This window comes from Prionailurus bengalensis, chromosome A2 (assembly GCF_016509475.1).
Source record: "Prionailurus bengalensis isolate Pbe53 chromosome A2, Fcat_Pben_1.1_paternal_pri, whole genome shotgun sequence".
NCBI lineage: Eukaryota > Metazoa > Chordata > Mammalia > Carnivora > Felidae > Prionailurus > Prionailurus bengalensis.
In genome coordinates, this window is record NC_057348.1 from 1,748,478 (window position 1) to 1,773,087 (window position 24,610).

Sequence of the window (24,610 nt, forward strand, 5' to 3'; positions counted from 1 at the left end):
TCACGGCTTAGGGACTCTTCTGTGCCTCAGTTTCTGAATCTGTAGCACAGAGATGATGGGAGCACCTACCCCGTGAGTGTTTTTCAGATTAAATAGCTGAACATATATAAGCTGCTTATATCAGCGCCTGACACTGTTAATAGTATACAACTGCTTTAGGGGCGCCTGGGCGTCTCAGTCGGTTAAGCATCTGACTCTTGATTTCGGCTCAGGTCGTGATCTCACGGTTCGTGGGTTCGAGCCTCACATCAGGCTCCACAATGACAGCGCGGAGCCTGCTTGGGGTTCTCTCTCTCCCTCTCTCAAAATAAATAAACGTTAAAAAAAAAAGAACTTCCTTATTATATGATACGTATCACAGAGTAAGTTACATGCCACAACTTCTTCATTACTCAGGACTCGTGTGATCTGCTTTGTTGACAAGACCAGGGTCCAGCAAAGTGTTCCCGGGAAGGGCCAGACGGTCACTATTTTTGGCTTTGTGGGTCAGGTGGTCTCTGTCACTACTGCTCGCTCGACGTGGCTGCGGGAGACAAACAGGTGCGGTCACGTGCCAATAAAACTTTATTTACAGGGGCACCTGGGGGGCTCAGTCGGTAACGTGTGCGACTTCGGCTCAGGTGATGCTCTCACCATTCAAGAGTTCGAGCCCCATGTCAGGGCTCTGTGCTGACAGTTCAGAGACTGCTTTGGATTCCGTGTGTCCCTCACTCTCTGCCCCTCCCCCACTCACACTCCATGTGCGTGTGTGTGTGTGTGTGTGTGTGTGTCTCAAAGATAAATAAACATTACAAAAAAAAAAAACCCTTCATTTACAAAACCAGGAGGCCTGGATTCAGCCCACAGGCTGTAGTTTGTGACCCCCGGAACAGAAGTCAGTCTATTAAAACACAGCACTAGGGGCGCCTAGGTGGCTCTCTCAGTTAAGCATCCACCTCTGGCTCAGGTCATGATCCCAAGGTGAGTTCGAGCCCCGTGTTGGGCTCTGTGCTGACAGCTCAGAGCCTGGAGCCTGCTTCGGATTCTGTGTCTCCCTCTCTCTTTACCCCTACCCCCCTCACACCCTGTCTCTCTCTCTCTCAAAAATAAATAAACATTAAAAACAGGGTTGTTGTTTTTTTTTTTTAACCTGGCACTATTTTAGCCACAAATTCTCATATCCAGGCGCCACCACAGAGAGACCAGGGCCATCTCATCCTGAAGCTAGACCCTGGGTCACATGGAAAAGCTCCACGCTGCCCCTGACTGTCACCCAGCAAAATTGCCTCCAACCATCCGGCCATACAAAACACCGACAACCACAGAGGGGCCACTTCCGCTGCTGCCCGGAAGGTCACCTTGAAAAAAATCCATCACCCGACTTTCTAGTAAATACCTCGTCTTCATCAGTGGGCTAGCAAACCTTGGCTGCAAAGGGCGCCCTAAACGTCTAGGTCTGGTGAATGAAATCGCCACCGGTAATGCCCTTGATGACCGCCGCCCCCCTCCGCCCGCCACCGCCCAGTGGGACAGGGTTTCTGCACACGGAAAGTCTGAGAAGCCGCCACAGCCCAGTGGGGCTGTGTCATGTGGGGGTCCTGGATGAAGTTCTGGGGCAGAAAAAGATAATGAGGGGGAAAGCAGAGAAGTCCAAAGTATGGAGCGCAGTTAATAATGACATAGGAATATTGGCCTATTGACTGTGACAGGTGCACTGGGCTGATTGAAGGTGTTGGCCAAAGGGGCCCCGGCTGCGGGCTGCGTGGGAACTCTGTACTGCCTTCCCACCTCCTCTGAGGATCTGAAACTATTCTAAAGTGAAAGTTTACTGAACAAGAGAAGAGAAGAGTGACGACAGGCAATTAGCCGTTGATGCTAGGGAACGCTTCAAAGTGTGACTGGGGGAGCACTGAGTCCCTGTGACAGCGTCTAATAATGACACGATTATATAAAACCTAGAAGAGAAAGACGCTAAAAACAGGATATGCTAATCGACAAGGGAAGTTTGCTCTTCTGACAGGAAGGGGGGAGGAGGGGAGAAGGTGGCTGAGCGGGGCCCCGGGTCCTGCTGGAGCAAGGCTCTGAGACATCTCCGGCAGACCCGGGCGACAGGGCGCATTCACTCAGGGGGCCGCGGCGTCCAGGGGCACTCAAGCGAGGCCTGCCGAGTCTGCAGCCGGTGCGCGGGCCTGGAGGAGGGCAAAGGTTTTATGGATGGAGAGTTCTGGAAAATACGAGGGAAGCTGTGGGCCAAAGAAAGACAGACAACAACTAATATGGCATCCTGCTCTGTGCACGTGACCCTATTAGATACTTCCATCTACACCGGGGTCTCTCCCCTCCAGCCCCACAGACATTCAGAACCACTTCATTCTCTGGGGGCGTCCCAGGCACTGGGGTGCTGAGAAGCATCCCTGGCCCCATCCCGTCCATGCCAGGAGCATCCCCAGTCATGACAACCACATGACCAGTGCCCCCTGTGGGGCAAAATCACCCCAGATGAGAACTACTGTCCTACAACGCCTAACAATCTAGTTACAACCCCTAAAAATAATTATCCTTGCTCTACAGATGGGGAAACGGAGGCTCAGAGAGGAGATGAAACCAGCCTGAGGTCACCAAGCTAGAGAAGAAGGGGACAGTCATGCGTGTCGAACACCACTTCTAACAAGGAGAGGCCTCTGAACTGGGAAGGAGGCAGCGCTGACCTATCAGAGACCCGAGACCAAATCTGGCCCACCACTTGCTTTGTAAATAAAGTTTTATTCAAACACGGCCATGCCCCTTCACGTATACACCATCCAAGGCACAGCTGCACCTCCAAAGGCAGAACCCGGCAACTGCAGCCTCTGGCCTGTAAAGCTGAAAACACTCACCCTTTGGCCCTTTACAGAAAGTCTGTTGACGCCTCACAGGGAGACCCTCCACCATCACTCCAAGGCCCCGCAGTCTAAGTGCCCAGGGAATGTGCTGTTGAAGAGATACAGACAACACAGGCAGCCTCCCCGGAGGGGAAGCACGTCTGGCCTGGTTCTGCCTGGTTCTGGCCAAGGAGGCCCGCCCTGTGTTCTCCTCCTGCGCCAGAAGGGGACCTGCCCCTCCCCATCCGCCTTCCAGGGAGCGCGTGTCATTGTGGGGGTGCGGGGACTGTCGGGTGAGTGGCAGCTGGCAGCACGCCAGCCCGTGTGCCTTGGAGGCCCCGGTGTGTGGGCTGTGCTGTCACCTCGACCCTGCTCTCGCGTGGGATGGAGCGGAGGCTTCTGCTCCGAGCTGTGGTGTTTGCCTGACTCCGTGGGTCAGCCCTGCAGCCTCGAGAGAGTGAGGACGAGCCCAGCTCATCTTCCGGGGGCTCCAGCTGCCTCGGCACAGCTGTGGGCCCCGGTGCTGGGACCCACAGAATGTTCTGGAATCTGAAGGTCACCTCGCTCCATGTTTTCTGCCCCCAGCACTGGGGGCGGGTCATGCTCTGGGAGAGGGGGTGTCCTGGACACTCTGGGGGCTGAGCAGGACCCCTGGATCCACCCACCCGAAGCCGGGACCACTCCAGTCGCGACAGCGAAAAATGTCCCCAGATTTTGGCCGGTGGCAAATATGGAAACTGCTTGCTCTATAAAAGGACTTGCTGGGTGTCCATGCTGGACTCGACTCCACCAGAGGCTGAGCCAGGGGAGCTCAGGGGCTCCACGAAACCAAAACTCCAGTGCAGCGCCCCCGACATCTTGAGACATTCTGCGCCCGACAAGTTCCAAACACGCGATCTGGTCGGTCCTTGTTTTCTGTAGCTTGCATACTTCCGGATCTGGTCCTCACCGACTCTACACACTTCTCGGGGCGGCCGTAACAAGTGACCGCAGACCAGGCGGCTTAAAACCACAGGGACTTGTCTCCCAGCGCTGGAGGCCAGAAGCCCACGACCCAGGAGTGGCCAACGATGATGACTCCGGAGTGGGAGGCCCAAGGCCACCCCTCCTTCTGCCCCAGATGCCAGTGGCTCTGAGCCCCACATGGCCAGGAGTGGCCAGCCGTGTCCTTCAGACGAACCACAATATGTTCCCAGGTAACCTTCACTCCCCTACATTCCAACGTGCTTTTCTGACTCACGGCCACCTCCTGGGGGACTGTGTTTGGGAACGAGTGGTGCACGAGGACATTCCTCCACGAGGGTGCAAGGCCACAGTGGCGGGGGTGGAGGGAGCTTGCCACGTTCTAGTGGCCCATCCTGAGGTCACAAGAGGGAGGTGGGCCCCAGGGCAGGCAGGTGGTGACAGTGGGGGTCCTGGCTCACTGGACGGGGGCACCTCTTCCAGCCCAGCTCTGTCACCGCACGGGAAGTGGCCTGATGTCATCAGCTCTCCCAAGTATCCTGAGGAGCTGGGAGGTCTTTTATTATAAAATCTCCAGATTTTTCAATGTTGGGAATAATTCAAAGTTTAAAACCACTGGGTTTGGTTCAGCCAGAGATCAAGGTCAACACCAAGAACGGTAAGCCCTGTGGACAGCATGTGTCCCTCTGTGTGTTCTTGCCCCAAAACCACAACCCTCGTCTGACTGGGAGAAAACGCCAGACAAACCCAGATGGGGGGTGTTCCGTAAGACTCCTGCCCTGTGCTCTGCACGACTGTCCAGGCATAAAAGACAAGGAAAGTCAGAGAAACTGTCTCAGCCCAGAGAAGCCTTTAAGGAGACGTGACAACTAATGCCATGTGGGGTCCTGGGGCAGAAAAGAGACGTTTTCTGGGAAATGGGAAATAATAAGGAAATCCAAACGAAGTACGGACTTGAGCTGATCATAACGTATCGATACTGGATCATAACTGTGACAAATGCACCACGCTAACGTAAGATGCCGATACCAGGGCGTGGGCCACGTGGGAACTCTCTGCACTGCCTTTGCAACTTTTCTGCAAATTCAAAACCACGCCAGGTAACTTTATTTTAAAGGCTGGTTTGCAAACTGCAAACCAGGCGCGTTGCCGTGACATACCACAGGATGTTCACGACGGCCTTGTATTTTGCTGTTGAAGGCCCCATTTGTCTTCCAGACTCAGTGGGCTTGTTCTCAAAAGTGACCATCAGAGAAATAGAAATATATAGCCATGAACATGTTTTTAGAAATTAAAAAGCTGCTGGGATGGCCAAGCTCCCAGGCGTGTGGACAGGGTTTAATCTATGAACCAGCAGACCCAGGACCCAGGTAGGAGAGCAATGACACAAATAGAAGGTGGTGGAGCCCCTTGGGGGGCACGAGCCCAGCCCTCAACGGTGCAGAGGGGCACAGAGGTCCCTGGCCTCCCAGCAGCCTCTCAGCCAAGGAGGGCCTCGAAACCACATCAGTGGACACCACTCCCACGTGGTATCAGTGACCACAGCTGCTGTCTGAGCTGGGGCTCTGAGGATCTTGACGACGTCACCCTCATGTCAATATGGCTACAAGATCAGGAACCACTCCCTTTCTGTCTCAGTTAAGGAAGAGAGCTGTGTTTGTTTGTTTGCTTGTTTTTAAGCTACACAAAACCTAAAACACTGCCCAAAGCCAGTAAAAGGAATGGAAGAGTTCAGACTGAGGTTTAACCCCGAAGCTCACAAAGGGAGAGATGCCTTACGACCTGGTGGATCTCCCGTGGAGACACTCAATGTCTGGAGATGTTGGAGGTACTCCTGGCATGGAAGGGGTGTGGCCAGGGATGCTGCTCAATCCCTACAGTACCCAGGACGGCCCATAAACGATGACCCCGCCCCAATGTCCATAGTGCCAAAGACGTGAGCCCTTGATGGACAGGGAAGGAGTAATAGTTTATCATACACCCAGACCTATATGTGCTAACACTGTAGGAGATCCAAGACTGTAAGTACCAAGAACTACAGACAAGTACATCAACTAGCACAAGCCATCTGAGTTACAACATTTTCTTGAAAAGATACATTTGTACACGTACTTGTATATGCAAAGGAAAAAAAATTCTAGAAGAAAACACCACCAGAACTATTAACAGTTACAATGGTGAGGAGGACTGAGGGGTGGGAGATTTATTCTTTGTTTTATGTCCTTATGTATAATTTGAAATTTTATTTATCATGAGCATAATTGATAGTTCAAAAATTAATTCTACTAACTGGGGATATGATTATATTAATTACCTAGCCCAAAATGCCAACAGTGCCTCGATTGAAAAACCCAGATGCATGGCAAATATAACTTAAAGAAATGACCACCAAAGAAGTGATGTGTTAAAGATTACCTCCCCAGGGAAAGGAGGCAGAGAAATGGGAAACATGAGAAAGACTCATGATTAAGAGGGAAAAACAAAGGCAACCATCAATGCAGACCAATATGTAAGACAGAATGAGTCAGTCACAGCTGGGGATAAGAGATGGCATCCAAGATATGAAATCAAACAAAGTAGCAGCTACGGACTACCCCACAGGAAACACGAGGATCAATTTCAATTCAAGTGCACAGCCCAACCCATGCTTTAAAGACTGTTCCAAGGAGATGGATTCTATGTGGACCTGAGCTCTAGGAATCTGCTTCCCAGAAGGCAGCGGTACAGTCACATGCAGTCAATGAACAGGCTATCCCACACAAAGAAGGAACCTAGTGCCCCCCACAAAAAGCAGACACCGTACGGAACACCTCCACACATAATTTACTGGGTGTTGGCCACAAGCTTTCTAGAAAAGCAAACTTGAATATTTTAGCTCTGAGCTTTTGGCCTCAAAAATAGCTTCTAAATTATAAAGGGAAAAATCTAGGTATTTTTCCCTCTGCCATTTTTATTTAACATTCTATCATTGGCATTTTCTAAGTATTCTTTGAAAACAATTTTCTAATGGCTGCCCATATATTTACATTGAGTTAATAATATACCATAAGTGATGTACCAATTTCCTTACTATTGAGTATGTAGACTGTTCCCAATTTCTGCTTTATAAATAATGCTAAAGTGAACATCTTTATGCCTGTCTCTAATTACTTTCTTAGTATACGTTCTTAGAGATGGCATTATGGGATTAGAGAGCATTAAATATTTTTAAGATTTTTAAAAACACACTACTAAGTTATTGTTGAAACAGATTACTCCATTTTATACTATCTTTCTGTCCACACCCTCATCAACACTGGTATCACTGTTTATTACTCCTCACCTACTTTAAAGGTGAAAAATAGACTCTTCTTGGGTGTTGTTGTTTTTTTGTTTTTTGTTTTTGCAATAAACTTTTTACTTTGGAATATTTTTAGATATGCTGGAGTGTTGTAAGATAATACAGACAGTTCCTATATATCACTCACCTAGCTTCTCTTAAAAGTTGACAACTCACATAATCAGGGTGCATTTGTCACAACCAAGACATCAACATTGCTACGTTAGTATTAACCAAACCCCACAGTTTATTCAGATTTCACTGGTTTTTCCACTAATGGCCCTCTTCTGTTCTAGGATGCCATCTAGGATGCCACAGTGAGTTTATCACACTTTCTATCTGTTGTCCCTAATCCTTAGAACCACCTTATAAACTAAGGCTTAACATCTCCATTGTGCTGATAAGATAAGGCTTTGGAGAGGTTAAGTGACTTGCCCAAGTTGCACAGCTGGTGAACAGCCGGTCCAGATGCAAGCCACACATGAAAGACTCCGGATCTAGAAACACCATGAGCATGCCTCCCTCTCTCTCATCCCGTCCTCACCTCCTCCGAGCATGCAAAGCCTGGCCTCTAATTCCCCACTAGCAAACCAGGTGATCCAAGCAAGGTGATACAAGTTGGGTAATCAACCTACATGACAGAATTAAGTCATTTACTCTCCCCTTCCACTAGCCACTCTGGGAAACTATTTCAAAGCAATATGACATCTCTGGATGCATCCTCAGAAATCACCTTTGGAAGGAGAAAAGACTCTTATACCTGAGAAATACAGTCCTAGGACTTGGCAATGAATCTCCCATTCAACCAAAATTGACCCCTTCCTGTTGGACCACTGACCTTACTCAGCACTGAGTGACCTCTGGCTGGGTGGGAGGCACTCTGAGATGGTCCCCTAGTGATCCCCAACTCCTGGTACTCATGCCTTGTGTCAGGACCTGCCCCTGAGTGTGGGCAGGACCTGTGCTTGTTCCTAACCTCTAGAATATGGCACAGGTGATGGGATGTCACTTCCACGATTATCCGACGTGACAAAGTAACTTCCATCTTGCTAGCAGACCGCCCCCTTTGCTGCTGTGATAAAGCAGGTTGCCTACCAACCAGCAGCCAAAAAACTGAGCGTGGCCTCCAGGCAACAGCCAAGAAGAACTCAACCATGCCAGCAGCCGCGTGAGTGGGCTTGGAGGTACAGTCTTCTTTCCCAGTTAAGTCTACAGCCCGGGCTGGCAATTTGATTGCAGCCTGAGAAACGCAGAGCAGAAGACCTAGCTACGCTGCACCCAGATCCCTGCCCCCACCCCCCAGAAACTGGGAGACAATAAACGTGTGGTTTCCAGCCACTAAGTTTGTAGTGATTTGTTATGCAGCATCAGCAGACAAATACAAGCTGTCTCTACCCCCAAAAGATGAAAACCCGAGATTTATTTGAAACCTACAAACCTGTATAGCTGAAGTATACAAGAGCAGCACAGCCCGCTCTTGAAGGCACTCACAACTGCTTGGAATTGACTGCTCGAGGTGCACATTCTCCCAAGGTGACTGAGAATGTGGAGGACACCTGCTTTGATGGGAGATCTGGGGGTGGTGAAGAAAACACAGATTTCCCTAGCGGACGCTCACAATTCAGATTCCTGCGCTCAACAGCATCTACTCCGTCAGGCGGTTTTTCTGCATTACGGAGTTCGAAAGCTGTTCTGTTGTATATCATCAAAAAGAAAAACTGATTCAGGAAATAACACTATACATTATATATATATATATATCTCGTACTACTTTTCTTAAAACAGAACTGCTGTAACGCCTCCCCCTCTGGCTGAGACTAGAATAGATAAAAATCCAGATTTTTACACACTTGGGATTGGTAATGTTTTAACACATGGGAAATGCTATGGGGTTGCAAACTGCTTTATATTCTTCAAACATATTTGCAACCGTGCCAACCAGCCTAACAGTTGGATGTGTTCGTAAATGAACCAAAACACATCACGTTCTTGGGGACAGACGCACAGTGGAGACTAAAGTGTCTCTCTGCCCCCAGAGGGGCCTAATTAAACCCCCGAAACCATCACAGAAAGTGGGGGTGTGGCTTCCGTGAGACACCCGGGTTCGGGGAACACGAAGGGACAGTGCTATGGCCAGGTTCGGTGTTATCCAATGAAAACCTACAACTGCAAAGACCAGGAAATGCAGGCCAGCAAGGAGGAGGGGGTGTTGCTCAGAGGTCAAAGCAGGGAACACCATTCACCAAACTAGGCTGGTTCGAGACCAGAAAGATCAGGTTGCATGGCCCCTCTCGTGAGGACAGCTCTGAAGGACAGCCATGACCTAAATCGGTTCATGTGTGGGTCTCGATGCGTAAAGAACTGCCAGGAAAGCAGTTCCCCAGGGTCCTACAGGGCGCAAAAGACAAACACGAAAACCGTGTTATTCCTTGCACATGGTTCTCAATGGGAGAAGTGGGACAATTCTGCCCCCGGGGGACGTGAGGCAATGTCTGGGGACATCTGTGGTTGTCACGGTGGGGGAGCTCCTGGCATCGAAGGGGTGGGGCCAGGGATGGCTGCTGTGCCCCCACAGAGAGTGACCTGCCCCGATGTCAGGAGGGCGGGGCTGGGGGTGGGCGGTGGGGGACCCGCCGGGTCTGGCCCTCAGATCTAGAGGGACTACTTCGTCTTTATTACAGAGCCAAATCTGTGTCATCACCACAGAGGGGAAAACGGCCACTTAATTACATTTCCATGTGGGCCACCGAGAGTTTCCTTAGGGAGGCTGGCCGGGAGCATCACCTGGAGACCGGACTCCACGGCGCATCTCCAGAGCCGTCTAAGCCCAGCTGTCTAAGCCCCAAGTGTCACTCCATCAACTGGATGTCCCAGAGCAGCCTCAAATCTCAAACACGTTTTCTCTGGGTTTGATCCCTTTACAAACAAAGAGGGGCGATCCTGCCACCGGGTCGGCAGGGGCGGGCCTGATCCCACCCTTGGTTGGGTCCATGCCTGTGGTGGTGGCTGGGGAATGACGGCGGCGGCACAGACGGAAGGCTATGTTAGCACACAGCAGAACAACAGCCCAGACAGAACAGCGATCACTACAGGCGGGTCACCGGCTCACACACCATCCCATAACTTAGAACGATCATGGGTGATGATTCCTGTTCCTTTTTGCCCACAAGGAGACAGAAACAGGGAAGGTCTAATCACACAGGGAGAAAGTCATCCAGGGTGAGCAGGAATTCCAACCCGCAGCCTCACCATGCCACAACGCCCTCCACATTCCAGAAGGTTCCAGAAAGTTCCATAATTCCCAACATCTCACCTCCTACCTACTTTACTCCCTGGGTCCCTCTTCCTCAAAGGGGGACAGAACTTTCAGCAGTGCCACATCTTACTCACTGATTTCTCCCAGAGACCCAGGAGCACCTTTCTGCCCTCCTGTGGCCGGTCAGGGCCAGGCCTGGTGAGACCTAAGTCAAGGGTGTGACTGCTTAGCAGACCCAGACGCAGAGGAATTCACGCCCTTGTGGTGGACTCACAAGGACATTACTTAAAATGAGAACATGCCTGTGATCACAGCCCTACAGGGCTTGACCTAAGGCAGGGGAAGGGAGGGCTCTCCGAGGAAAACAGGGCTGTTCCCCCAAGGCCCATTAAGGACGTCAATGGTCACACGCTCCAAAATATGACCACTTAGACCAAGAGATATTTTGTAGGGAGGGGCAGTTGGTAAAATATGCATAATATAAAATTTACAATTGTAACCCAGGTGTATATTCCAAAGGCATCTAGTATATTTACACAGTTGTGCAATCATCAACTCTATCTAGTTCTGGAACATTCCATTTCCCCAAAAATAAACCCCGTCCCTCTTAGCAGTGGGATGAGCCTGTTCTGGACGTTTCACACACGCGGACTCACACCCTGTGTGGCCTCTCATGTCTGGTTCCCTCCCTGAGCGTCGTGTGTTCAGGGTCTGTCCTCAGGGCGGTGGGTGCAGGCACCTCACTTCTGCTTGCGGCCGAGGGACATGCGCGTGCGCGGTGGACACATTCATCTGTGGATGTGGACACGTTGTGCATCCATTCATCCATGGATGGGCATTAAGTTGCTTCCACTTTTCAGCTATTGTGAACCTCACTACTGTGAACATGTGTGTGCAGGTTTTAGTGTGGACGTATGTTCTAGTTTCTTCGGGATGGATACCCAGGAGTGGAATCATTTGGTCAGATGGAAACTCCATGGGTAACTTTTTTTTTTTTTGAGAGAGAGAGAGAAAGAGAAAGAGAGAGAGAGACAGGGAGAGAGGAGTCGGGGGTTGAATACGAGCAGGGGAGAGGGGCAGAGGGAAAGAGAATCTTAAGCAGGCGCCACACCCAGTGTAGAGCCCAATGTGGGGCTTGAACTCACGACCCTGAGATCAAGACCTGAGTTTGTCGCTCAACCGACTGAGCCACCCAGGTGCCCTGACACCAAAATTTTTTAATACTAGGAAACAGGTGCTCCAGAGCCGGCTTCACATACACAATCCCATGGCTGGAAGGAAGTGTGGCTGGTCCAACCCTGAGACACACAAATCCTGGGCAAAAGGCAGTCGATACAATCAGAAACATTCTCAAGGAAGAGCTACGAAGTGAGGGAGCCCGGGGACTGGGGTCCTTCCTGGCTAAGCACTCATTCTGAACCTCAGTTGACTCCTCTGAAGATTGGCCCTCAGAAGGGCATCTCAGGGAGTTGGGTAGAAGCCACCACACACGGTGTTAAATGGGAGACAAGGGTGGCCAGGAAGTCACCTTGACCAGGAGCAGGAGGAGGGGGACGGAGAGGGCGAGACAGACAAACCAAGGAAAACTAAAGCTCAGTCTAAAGAACACTGGGCCAGGCCCCCTGGCGACTGCAGACAGAGTGGCCGGGAGTCCGGCAGGCCCAGAGCGCTGCTGGTGGGAGAACAGCGGACGCAGGGGCGGGTGGAGACGTGGCCCCGGGAGGGGCGGGCTGGCAGGGAGCAGGCGGAGGACCCAGTGCAGAGGGCATTCCAGGCCAGGGAGACAGGAGCGAGACCCCAGGGGCGGGAGGGAGAAAAATCAACTGGGCTGAGAAAGCCGCCTGGGGCGGGCTGGCGCAGGGTCCTGCCACGGACCAGGATGGAGCCCACGAGCGAGCAAGCGAGCGAACGAAAGAACGAACAAACGGGATCAGCCAGAGCAGAGGCACTCGAATCCTCCCAGAGCCCCCAGGGCTGAGCTGTGAAAGAAGCGGCAAATGGGCAAAAGTCCCGCCAGGCACAGAAGCACGAAGTCAATAAGTTTAATAACAGGGGATGGGCCCCACGATGCCACCCCCTGGCCATCCGCCCTGGACTGGAAGCATCTGTCCACACAAACGTCTGCACGCACACGTTCACAGCATCACAAGTCACAACAGCAAAGAGCGAAAGCAGCCCACGTGCCCATAGTGGATGCAGGGGTAAAGAAAATGTGGTATAGTCACAGAACGGAATGTTATTCGGCCATAAAATATAAACGTGGTCCGACCCCAAGCACAAAACGCTCAGGGAGCGAATCGGACGCGAGAAGTCCCATGGTGTGTGTGATCCCACGCATGTGAAACGTCCAGAACAGGCTGGGATGGGAAGGGGGCTCGTGGGGGCTGGGGGTGGGGGGGAGGAGCGGGGAGTCAGTGCTTTATGGGGACAGAGTCTCAGTCTGGGGAGATGGAAAGTTCTAGAGATGGACGCCGGGGGTGGCTGCACGACAGTGTGCCTGTGCTTGATGTCGCTGAGCCGTGTGCTTAGAAGTGGTCCCTATGGCGAGCCGGATGTTAGGGGTGCCCAAACCGAAGCGGGCCCAGGGAACGGGGTGGGACGCCGGTGCTGCACTGAGCAGAGACGGACACGTAAACGGGGACGATGTGTGATGTGTGACGGATGCTCCCATCCATGGTGACAGCCACAGCTGACAGGTCCCCTCCCCCTGGAGGCAGGGCGCATGGCAGGGGATGGCCGTACACCCAGCACCTGGCATCATCCCGCGGCTGGTGGCTGAGCATCATGAGGCCACAGAGGAAAAGGCCTCAGCGCGGCCAGACCAGCCAGTGCTACAGGCGGCGAGACAGGCGGCTGGAGCGAATCCCGCCCTTCCCCCGGGGGGGGCCCCACTGCTGCCCAGCTCTGCCTCCAAAGGACCCGCAAATACCTCCCTACAAAACAGCCTGCTTTGGGGCGCCTGGGTGGCTCAGTCGGTTGAGCGTCTGACTTCAGCTCAGGTCATGATCTCACGGTCTGTGAGTTCGAGCCCCACGTCAGGCTCTGTGCTGACAGCCCGGAGCCTGTTTCAGATTCTGTGTCTCCCTCTCTCTCTGACCCTCCCCTGCTCATGCTCTGTCTCTCTCTGTCTCAAAAATAAATAAACATTAGGGGTGCCTGGGTGGCGCAGTCGGTTAAGCGTCCCACTTCAGCCAGGTCACGATCTTGCGGTCCGTGAGTTCGAGCCCCGCGTCAGGCTCTGGGCTGATGGCTCAGAGCCTGGAGCCTGTTTCCAATTCTGTGTCTCCCTCTCTCTCTGCCCCTCCCCCGTTCATGCTCTGTCTCTCTCTGTCCCCAAAATAAATAAACGTTGAAAAAAAAAATTAAAAAAATAAATAAATAAACATTAAAAAATTAAAAACAAAAAACAAAAAACAGCCTGCTTTCCAACAATCTTTCGCTTCCCTGGGCGCCGCATCCACAGGTGGACAGAGACCCACCGTGTCCCTTTGGGAGGCAGGTGGTAGGGTGGGGAGGGTAGGAACGTGGGCGCCGGCAGGCGGTTTTGGGCCTTGACCGCGAGTGTCCCAACTCTGCCCCCCAACTGAAACCTCCCCCTCCTTTTGTTAACATGTGGCATCTACGCAGGGCTGGGATGGACGCTCTGTCACCAGCACTGGGACCCACCACGCTCCTCACCAACGCAGGGGGTTGGGACAGGTGGGACCTGTGAGTCTCAGATCGGAAGGGGGCCGGTTCTCCCCAACACCCTGCAGTGTCTGCGGCCACAACGTGTAAGATGATGATTTTCCAACTCCCCAGACTATCTCCAGTGCGGGTGTGGTGGAAGCGGGAGACAGTCAACGTCGCAGGCTGTGGAGACGGACCACAAAGCTGGCAGGACAGGGGATGGGGAACCCAGCACGGAGAGCAAAGGCAGGCGTCCCCGCCCCGGGCTCCTCTCTGCAGAGGGAAGGAAGGAAGGGTGAAAAGAGACTAATCCAGGGCTCTGAGCACCCGGTGGGCAGGCAAACACTGCTTGTGACAGGTGGCCAAGGTCAACACCGTCAGTGATGTCATGTGGGTGGCAGAGACCCCTGGTGTGACGTGACAAGAAGGGCACCTCACCACTGTGTGTTCTACCCCCAAACCCGTAACCCCTGGTCTGCTCACGAGGAAACATGAGACAAACCCAGGTTGGGGGTCGTGGTGAAAAAAATCCCTAACCATGGGGCGCCTGGGTGGCTCAGTCCGTTGAGCGCCAGACTTCGGCTCAGGTCACGATCTCGTGCTTTGAGGGTTCAAGCCCTGCGTCGGGCTCTGTGCTGACAGCTCAGAGCCTGGAGCCTGCTTCCGATTCCGTGTCTCCCTCTCTGCCTGCCCCACCCCCGCTCGTGGTCTCTCTCGCTCTCAAAAATAAATAAACATAAAAAAAAAAAATCCCTAACCAGGTGTCCTCAAGACTGTCCAGGCATAAAAGACAAGGGGTGTCAGAGAGGCTGTCACAGCCCAGAGGGGCCCAGTGTCACGTGAGGCCCTGGATGGGGTCCTGGGACAGGAAAGGACATTAGAGGAAAAGTAGTGATGTGCACATGAAGCACAGGCCTTGGAGAGCAGCAACACAGACACATTAACCTCCGAGGGTGGCAGGCACCGGGGGGGTGCGGATGTTAGCTAGCACGGGGGTGCCCTGCACTGCCTTCGTGACTTGTCTGTACACCAAACACTAGCCCAAAGTTGACATTCTATCAAAGAAAAAGAAAAAAAAAAACAAAAACCAGGTCTCAGAACTCAGGGCACGCTCTTTTTCAGAGGCTCCCTCAGAGACTCCCCCGATCCCCGTGCCCCACTTCTCAGCCAGGGGAAGGGGAGCAGAGAGGGGCAGGGACCTGGTCAATTTAGGATCGAGAGGCAAGGCTGGGACTGAGATTCTGTAACCCTGGTTCCCTGTCCTTCTGAGCCCCAATACAGGTGTCTGAAGCTTGTGAACAGCGTGGACATCCCTTTGTTTTCTTTACACAGAGCTGAGAGCCTCCTGGAACCCTTCAGTGCCACACAGACGCGGAGGGAGAGAGAAGAAAGACAGGCGCTGATCTGTTTCTCAAACAATAAGGAATGCCCGGCCTGCCCACAGAGCCCCCCGCCCCATTTCCTCCCATCACCTCTCGTTGCCAAATGAAATAACTGTACATTCCCAAAGCAGCGGTTGGCCAAAAGACAGACGAAAGCAAACCAAAACAAACCTTCCACTTCTCACCCTGGCCTCAAATATTTAAAACTCAGCCTCCCTGAAGAACTCACGGCTTGTCTGTGCTCAACCTAAAGAGAAAAGCATTTCTAAGTTGAGTGGGTGTCAAACGCAGAATCGTCCTTGGCTGCAGACGGTGAAATTCACCGTGACCCACTGGGTTTTCAAACGGGGGCTCGGGGCAAACTGTCACTCCTGGACATCGTTCTAAACGACACCCATCGCCTGACATCAAAACAGTCCGTCTGAATGTGCATTTGGCAACCACTGTGTTGCCGTGTTTACTTTTGTTTACCTGACAGGCTTTCTCGATTTATCACTAAAAGCCACGAGCAGGAGACATTTATATGCAGTGTTACACTCGGGCGTCTTTAAGTAACATGATAATGAATGTCACTGGCATTTTCAAATGGGATCTATTTGGAGCTATCAGATGTCATAGTTCATCAAATCTAAGATCCCATTATCTCTAAAATCGGCTGTTCTGTGTCGTGACCCTAAAGAAATTAAATGATCAGTCTCCCTCAGTACGGGCACCATGCGATGGGGAAAAAAAAAAATCACCCTGTGCATTTGTCCCCAGATCATTAACCTCTGCTCAACCAGGAGGCTGCAGGGGGTCCAAGAGCCCAAGGACAGCGGCAGAGGCGGCTCTCTGAAGTCGAGCGTCACTTGCTCTCCCAAGGGCAGTGCTAAATTGAAAGGGTAACGCTGGACTATGAAACCCCCAAGTTCAAGTCCCAGCACTGCCGTGAGCCCAGGAAACCCGGCCGATTCCTCGTCTGTAAATCACACAAGTTAGTCTAGCAGGGCTGACAAACCTCTTCCATAGGGGCCAGAGAATCGGTATCACGTGGTCTCATATGTTGTAGCCTGAAAGCCACCACAGGCAACTTGTCAACGAATGTGTATGTCTCTGTGACAATAAAACTTTATTGATGGACACTGGAACTTGAATTCTAATCAGTTTTCATATATCAGGACAAATTATGCTTGTCTTGATTTTTTTTAACCACTTCAAATGTAAAAACCATTCTCCGCCTGAGGGCCACATAAAAAACAGATGATGAGGGGCGCCTGGGTGGCTCAGTCGGTTAAGCGTCCGACTTCGGCTCAGGTCATGATCTCACGGTTCGAGGGTTTGAGCCCCGTGTCGGGCTCTGTGCTGACATCTCAGAGCCTGGAGCCTGCTTCGGATTCTGTGTCTCTCTCTGTGTGCCTCCCCTGCTTGTGCTCTGTCTCTTTCTCTCAACAATAAATAAATGTTAAAACAACTACAACAACAACAGACAGTGAGCTGGATTTGGCCCGGGGGGCACGGCTTGCCATCCCCTGGACCGGACAGTCTAGGAGGTCCTTCCAGAACTGATTTTCTGAGACCCTCAATCCTCATTTTCAATCGGCAGATACTTCAATAGCTCTAAAAACGACCCACAACGTGTCCAAACGCTAAGCTACATTCATACGCCTGGAGAGGTCTCATTTTCTCCTAAAACTTCCCCTATTCCCGTCCTACCCCTGTGACATCTCGCACGTGGTACCGAGCACCTGAAATGTGGCTGATCCTGAGACTTACAAATCTGCAAGTGCAGCATCCATACTAGATTTTGAAAACTTCATACAAGAGACTGTACAGTAGCTTGATCATACGTTCTTTATGTTGATTACATGTTGCAATGTTAGTATTTTGCATACTGTGAGTTACGTAAAACATATCATTAAGATTACTTTCGGGGCGCCTGGGGGGCTCAGTCGGTTAAGCCTCCGACTTCAGCTCAGGTCACGATCTCGCGGTCCATGAGTTCGAGCCCCGCGTGGGGCTCTGGGCTGATGGCTCAGAGCCTGGAGCCTGCTTCCGATTCTGTGTCTCCCTCTCTCTCTGCCCCTCCCCTGTTCATGCTCTGTCTCTCTCTGTCTCCAAAATAAATAAACGTTAAAAAAAAAAAATTAAAAAAAAAGATTACTTTCACCTGTTTTGCCTTGTTGACCGTGGCTGGCCGAATGGTTCCAATTACCAACACAGGGTGGGATCATGGTTCTAGAATCCTGTTTGTTTGTTTGTTTGTTTCAGTTTATATGGTTTTACAAAGGTTTTTTTTTTTTAATGTTGATTTATTTTTTGAGTGAGAGACAGAGTGCGAGTAGGGGAGGGGCAGAGAGAGGGAGACACAGAATCGGAAGCAGGTTCCAGGCTCCGAGCTGTCGGGCACAGAGCCCGACATGGGGCTTGAACTCACGAACCGTGAGATCATGACCTGGGCTGAAGCTGGATGCTCAACCAACTGAGCCACCCGGATGAGCCTCTAGAATCCTGTTTCTATTCAACGGTACAGTTTCTTGGAGTAGAGAGTATAGAAGAATAATTCGCAGAAGACTCCATAGGCTACAGGCTTACATCTTTCCCAAAAGGTACTCAAGGTTACTAGGCTATTCTTATCCCTTTGCCCATAAAAGCAAAATAGTGTGTGTGTGGCGGGGGGGGGGGGGGGGGATGAATCGGTTGGGCACAGGGGATGTTTTAGGGCAGTGAAACCACTCCGTGTGGGACCCTAATGGCGGATACGTGTCTTTATGAATCAGCCCAAACCCACACTACACCACCAACAGTGAGCCTATGGACACGGCTGTAGGCTCACCACCTGTAACAAATGCCCCATCTCACAGGGGACTTTGATAGTGTGGGAGCCTGCTGGGGGGTGGGGGCCAAGGGGGACACAGAAAATCCTTCTGCTCAAATTGGTTGTGGACCTAAAACTGCTTTAAAAAATAAAGTCTATTTAAAAAAAAAAGCCCCAATGTGCCTTTTTACTTTGATCACAGATTCATAAAATCATCGCTCAGCCCAATGGTTCCCAACCAGCGGGGATTTCCCCTGGGGACACTGGGTGATGTCTGGGGACATCTGCGGTGATCGTGATGGGGGTGCTCCTGGCCTCGAGGGGGTGGGGTCAGGGATGCTGCAGGACGCCCCATGGAGAACAACCTGACCCAAATGTCAGCAGTGCCGAGGGGGAGACCCTGAGGGAAATGACGTGGAAGGATTCAGCCCTGCCTCGGGGCTCGCACAAGGTGGGCTGCACCTCCCACCTGGCAAACTGGCCAGTGTGAAGCTTGTCTCTGGCCTGTCCTTCACGCAGGACCCCCCCCCCCCACCTCTGCCCCCAGAAGGCTTCCTTTCTCACAGCATTTATGGAGTTCCTGGGATGCACAGGCCTGGGCCTGTCTCCACCACCCCCCGGGACCCCCACTCAGACAGCAGGCCAGGGACAGAACGACTCTGGGTCCCCTGTCTCCACGCCTCCCCACGCATGCACACAAGCGTCTCATTCACGTGGTACTCCCGGAGCCTGGCACCCGTTCTGATGCTTAAAATAGGCACACAAGCAGCCTTTGTTGGGGAGAGGAAGGAAGGAAGGAAGGCAGGCTTCAGACAAAGGAGACAGCAAACCGCACCATCCAGGAAAGGGGGAGTGCTGGGCGGGTGGCAGGGAGGACCAGGAGGGGCGGGTTCCTACAGTCAAAGTGAAGGTCACTCTGCAAAGGTGAGGCGGGGCCAACTCCTGTGGTGCCACCAAGGCTGCACGAGGCATTTCGAGCTTGTCAAGTGGGGGATGAGCTGGTAGAGGTGGCCGGGAACTGACGATACATCTATGCCTTTACAGAGCGGGTTCTGGCCGTGCGGAGCCACCCACTGAGTGGGCCGTGAGGCCAGCCCACCAGCTAGGATGCGTGGAACCAGAGACGGCGAAGCATTTCACTCAGGCGGAAGAGAGAGAGGCAGAATTCGGATGGCTGACACCCGGGCCACCCCCAAGCTTCAACTGAACAGGCCACCAAGCGCCAGGAAAAAGCCACTTAGATAGCAGCTTGATGGTTCGGTACCAAAACGTGGGGGCAACCCAGAAGTCCACTGCCAGGCGAACGGATAGACAAGGATGGTCTGGCCACAGGGTGGAATATTACTCACCCATGAACAGGAGCGAGGCGCCCACCCCCGCCGCCCCGTGGACGGACCCCGAACACGCGACGCTCAGGGAGGGAACCAGACACAAGAGGCCACGCGGGGTGTGAGTCCACGTGTGTGAAACGTCCAGAATGGACTCATCCAGGGACAGGAAGGGGGGCTCGTGGGGGCCGGGGGCTGGGGAGGGGGGGAACAGGGAGTGATGGTTAACGTTTATAGGGATCTTACTGGGGTGATGGAAGGTTCTAAAGGTTTACGGGGAAGGTTGCACAGCTCCATAAACTTCCCAGAAAACTGAACTCTATGCTTCAACTGGCTGAGTTTTACGACATGGAAATTGTACCTCAATTTAAAAAGTGAAAAGCAGTAAGATCTTCTACTTTGCCAAGTTCCCAGGGAAAACTAATAGCCGTTTCTGGAAGAGTCTCAGAGCTGCCCAAGTCCCCCCTGCACTCCAGCTGGCAGGGAGGACCAGGAGGAGGAGGACGGAAGGGACCCTCCGGGACAAGTGACTCCACCTTTTCGGCTCTCCCACCTGGTGTCTAAGGCGTGGCGGGTGACACGCACGGTGAATTTTCTCCAGAGCCTGTAGAGAGAGAGGCCACGCCAAAGGGTAGCACAAGACAGAAGCCATGGGAAGCGAGGTCCAGAACTGGCCGAAAGACCAGTGGGAACCTGAGGGAGGCCCCCTGGATGGCAGGGGCCATGGGACTCTGGCGTGCGTGGCACGGGACACAAACCCTCCCAGGACCAAGACTCAGCTTGGGCAGTCACCCACTGGCTGCCACCGTGGGGCACAAAGGAAGGCAGTTGTAACTCAACGCCCGGCAATCCCACAACTATCCTGGTAACCGTCCCCTCTAGAGAGCTCCAGAAAGTTCCAAAGTCACGGAGGCCACACACAACAGCCCTTTTGTAAGAAACTGCAAAGAGCTTCAAGAGTAGGAAGGACCTAGTAAAATGCCTTTTTTTTTTAAAGACTATTATCGGTTTCCAGATGCAAATGAGAAAATTCGTAACAACACCTTGAACGGAAGAAGCAGCTTTTTACTCTGCTACGTGCTGTACAAAAATAATGCCTCTACTCTGTAAACACGGAGCTGGGTCTGTGTGTTAGGGTAATTCGTATTCAGCTGTCCCTCCCTTCAAACCATAGGGCCCAGGCTTCACGAAGCACGGAACAAAAACAGGAAACAATGGCATCAGTCACGGGTATTTTCTAAATAAGACCGAGAATCGCCCAAACAACTGTGGCATCTCTGGAAGCCTCGTGCGCTGGGTTTAAAACGGGGGAGACGACTCCAACACGCTGGTGCCTCTCAATGCCTGCGACGTATCCCTTCGTCCCGTGTATAAAATCACGGTAGCAAGGGTTGGAAAGTCACACAAAAGACGCACTGAGAAAGAAGCCAGCATTTCTAAGAGCCTCTAAGTGCAGTTTTCCACTCAAAACGAGAGCACTAGGTGATCTAAAGGCGACCCCAAATCTGAATGGCTGCACTTCCTAAGGATCAAAAGTGACGACGTGTGAAACTAACTTGGGGAAACTAACTTGGGTCTTGGGGGTGATTCTGCGCCCAGGGGGCAGCGGGACGTCTGTGGTTGTCACGACTTGGGGCGCTCCTGGAATGGAGCAGGTGGGGACCAGGGGCGCTGCTCAGTCCCCACAGCACCCAGGACACCCCCAACGAGTGCCCCTGCCCCAGTGTCGGCGATGCCGAGTGGAGAGACCCGGGTCCATCACATGAGCTCCAGAAGCAGAGCTCACATATTTAAAGAGCATATAATTGCGACCCCTGGGGTACACGTTGGAATGGCTCCTGGGTGTGGGGGGGTACCCCTAAATCAGAATGACCCCTGCAGCCTTCTCTTAAGTGGATGTGTCTGTTTCTGGACAACCCTTCTGAATCTCCTGGTGTCAGAACCTTCTTCCTTTTTCGTTTTTTCCTCACTTTTAACGACACGGACCTTTCTTTCCCCTCCGGAAATTCTGTCTTAAAGCTTCAGGGGTGACTGTCAACTGCACCCCAAGGCTGAAGGACTAGAGTCAAGCTCCAGCTGATTCCTTCCCTCCCCCACCCTCTGTGACAACCCAGTAATTCTATCCACCCACCTTCCCCCCCTCCCAAAAAAGCCTTAATTTAGAACATTATTATCGACGTCTCACGTCCCCTCGCCACGTGCCAGGAGCGTGCTGGGTGGCACCTCCCCTCTTCTGATCCCCCAGCAGCCCTGTGAGGTGCCTCCTGCTGCTCTCCTTCACCCATTTCATGGACGAGCAAGCCAGACTCCCGGAGCAGCTGGAGCTGACGGGGGGGGGGGGGGGGGGGACCGCAGGCCGGCCTTGCCGAGCCCACTCCACTCTGCATTTCTGCAAGACCTCAGCATCCGACGGGACACGTTTCTGAACTGCATCCTGGACCCCTAGCAGCAATGGGAGCCTCCACGCCGCGCGTCCTCATGCCTGCCTTCTCCCACCCACCTTCCAGCCCCTAGCAACCCCCGCCCCCCAGGAAAAACAAAGTGCCACCCACATCCCCACATCCGTCAATACCATCGTCCCCAAAACTCCCACCTCGGTTCCTCGACTCCTGAGCCCAAAAATTCCTGAAATATTCAGTCCCCGACACGAGCCTTTCTGCTTCCAGGACATTCATTCTCCTTACACCCTACGTCCTAGGAGCAGCCCCCCCAAAGTATGCTGGACCCATGTCTCCTCCTGCTCACTGCTGCCACCGGGTCTCTGCCTCCCCACCTTCTACACCAAATGATCAGCCTCCCAAAAGTAGGGGGCGAGTGGCCTCCACGATACTAGTAACTGACCAAGACCCCCCATTTCCTCCTGACTAGTCACACCCCCCCCCCCAAACACCTGCACAGGCTTCCCAGCCCTCTATGCCTCCAGCATGGGTCCCCACGGCCCTGGGACTCCTACTCAAAGTGGCCGGCCTTACCCTCATGCCTCAGCCCTCCCCTCCCGGTGCCCCCTTTCTGAGCTCACCCTCACCAGGGACTCCTCAATCACCCCTCCCCCGGTCCGCAACTCCACTCCCAGCCCCGGTTCAAATAACCTCCACCTCCAACTCTAGCCCCGACCCCCTCCCCCTGCTGGCCCAGCCCCCAACTCCACCCCCCCCCCCAGAGGACCTCCATCCCAATCCAAGCCCAGACCCTAATTACAGCCCCAGACCCTCCTCTGCTGACTCTGACCCCCAACTCCAGCCGGGGCCCTGGCCCCAGCCCCTTCCTCATTGACCGCGACCCCCAACCCCAGCCTAGACCCCCGGACCCAGCCCCTTCCTCACTGAACACGACTCCCCAACTCCAGCCAGGACCCCCACCCCAGCCCCTATCTCACTGACTGTGACCCCCAACTCTGGCCAGGACCCCAACCCCATCCCCTATCTCACTGACCGTGACCCCCAACTCTGGCCTAGACCCCCCGACCCAGCCCCTTCCTCACTGTCCACGACCCCCAACTCTGGCCAGGACCCCCACCCCAGCCCCTATCTCACTGACTGTGACCCCCAACTCTGGCCCGGACCCTTATCCCAGCCCCTATCTCACTGACCATGACCCCCAACTCTGGCCAGGACCCCCTGACCCAGCCCCTTCCTCACTGTCCACGACCCCCAACTCTGGCCAGGACCCCCACCCCCAGCCCCTTCCTCACGGTCCGCGACCCCCAACTCTGGCCAGGACCCCCACCCCCAGCCCCTTCCTCACTGAACACGACCCCCAACTCTGGCCAGGACCCCCACCCCAGCCCCTTCCTCACGGTCCGCGACCCCCAACTCTGGCCAGGACCCCCACCCCAGCCCCTTCCTCACGGTCCGCGACCCCCAACTCTGGCCAGGACCCCCACCCCCAGCCCCTTCCTCACTGAACACGACCCCCAACTCTGGCCAGGACCCCCACCCCCAGCCCCTTCCTCACTGAACACGACCCCCCAGCTCTGGCCTGCACCCCTACCCCAGCCCCTTCCTCACTGACCGCGACCCCCAACTCCAGCCCGGACCCCCGGCCCAAGCCCCTTCCTCAGCTGACTCCGACCCCCAACTCGGTCCGCAGCCAAATCGGAGCGCCCTCCCTGGGCTGGCCGCCCCCGCCAGCCCTCCTCCCCGGCCGCACCCTGTCCCCCGGGCCCGAGGCGAGGGCGGCGGAACCCGGCCCGGCCCGCGGTTGCGAGCGCCCTTACCTGCGCTCCGGCCGCCGCGGCCGCCTCAGCCCCGCCGCGCAGCCGAACCCGCTGCCTAGCCGGCGAGCGCCCGCTCCCACCGCGGGGCGGGGCCTACTCCCGGGGGGAGGGCACTGGCAGCCAGCTCGGCCAATCGAGAGCCTCGGCGGCGGGAGGCCCCGGCCGGGGCGGGGCGCAGGGCAGGCAGCGGGGTAGGCTGCGCGCAGGCGAGGGGGCGGTGCCCGCGATGTGGGCGGGGCCAGAAGGCGGAGCGCTGAATGGCACCGCCGCTGGCCACCCGCGAACGATGAGCACGGCGCGGGGGGCGGTGCTATGCTAATATGCAAATGGTCCCGCTGTGGTGGACTCCACTGCTGACGACCAGCGGATTTCCAGAGGTGACTCGATGACGTCAGCCGGGTGCGAGGCGCTTCGCCAATTCGAATCCCCAGCGGGGCTGCGAGTTCGAATCCAACATCCTAGCCTCACTTGAGGGAGAAGTGTATCGCTTCCTAACCAGCAGGACAGTAATAACTGCTCCCTTATTTTGAATCTTCTGCATAAGGCTAAGAGGTGAAATTACATTGTCTGCGTTTTACAGCGGCGGTAACTGAGTCTCAGAGAAGTTAAACCCAAGGTCATTTGCCTAAGCCTAGCTCATAATTTCCAGGGTTTCTCAATTTCCTAACTCCTGGGCCTGGATCTCAAAAAGCAGCTGGGGCACCTGGGTGGCTTAGTCGGTTAAACGTCTGACTTAGGCTGACTTCAGCTGGGGTCGTGATCTCACAGTCCGTGAGCCCGAGCCCCATGTCGGGCTCTGTGCTGACAGCTCAGAGAAACCGCAGCTTGCTTAGGATTCTGTGT

At 53.7% G+C, this 24,610-nt stretch overlaps 1 protein-coding gene across 1 annotated transcript in view; it reads right to left on the reverse strand.

Moving 5' to 3' along the window:
* GNG7 (G protein subunit gamma 7) overlaps positions 1–23,813 on the reverse strand; it is a 118,803-nt gene extending 94,990 nt beyond the window's left edge. Inside the window, exon 1 of the mRNA XM_043586071.1 lies at positions 23,768–23,813. The gene's annotated coding sequence lies outside the window, so the exon portion shown is untranslated. The remainder of the gene's footprint in view (positions 1–23,767) is intronic.
* Positions 23,814–24,610: the final 797 nt, after the last annotated feature.